We start from the raw sequence: 1009 nt of genomic DNA, 5'->3' as shown, positions 1-1009 counted from the left end.
AGAACTGATGTTTTACTTGTCCCACAAATCACCAAACGTAAATGATTTAGGTCAGCAATTCCCTCGTTTCCGATCTCTGGACAGACGTCATTCGTCAATGACCCAACTTCTTCGGAAAACATTGAAGCATTTTGCCTTTGACGTTGGGTTGCCAGCTGCCACCTACTCTAGGAACATTTACAGCAGTTCCTAAATCATCTAATCGTAAATACCACAGAATATCGCAATGCAGAAGAATACTGATAATCATAAAAATAACAGATAAACAGGTGAGCGTCATTACACGTCTTCACAATTGAGGAAAAATACTAAGAAGCAACTGTGACCGCGCGCCTCCGACCTATATAAAGGCAAGAGACTGAAATTCAAGCATCATTCAGTGAATTTTATTCAGTTAAAAGCAAACGTTGTCATTAAACAAGAGGGGATTCGTGGGGGTTTGTTTGTAAGTAGAAAAAGCTTTATTAAAAAAATTAGGATCAATTTACGGTGGACTAACAAAAACCCCAAAGGACGGAAATAGAGGAAGAATTTGAAAAAAAATACACAAAAAAAACAAAACGCAAAAAACACAAATGTTTTCTTCATTTTTTTTTCATAACAAAAACCTCTTTTCCCTTTCTCCAGGTCTTTCTGGTGCCCTGTTTGTCCTCTCCTGCGCGCCCTCGCGGGGGCCAGGCTACAGCGGGGGTCAGGGGCCCGTCCTTGTATCCCAGGGGACGAACCGGGTCAATCAGCGCACGGGTCACGAACTTTCCCAGTACGAACGGCAACATTGGGCGGGGATTTACCCCAAACCCGGACGGAACGCGCAGGGAAAGGGATGCGTGGGGGGGGAGAGGGGCCCTTTTAATCTCCTTATGCTACCCTTTCTGTGAATTTTCGTTTCATTTTATTGTTTTTTCTTATGGTTTTATTGGGTTTGTGTATATTCACATTTTCCATTTCCTGGGATTTTTTTATTTATTGTTTCTTCATATTCTTATTTTACATTTCCAAGTTTATGGTA

Source organism: Penaeus monodon, chromosome 23 (assembly GCF_015228065.2).
Source record: "Penaeus monodon isolate SGIC_2016 chromosome 23, NSTDA_Pmon_1, whole genome shotgun sequence".
Taxonomy (NCBI): Eukaryota; Metazoa; Arthropoda; class Malacostraca; order Decapoda; family Penaeidae; genus Penaeus; species Penaeus monodon.
Note: the sequence above shows the minus strand (reverse complement) of the source record.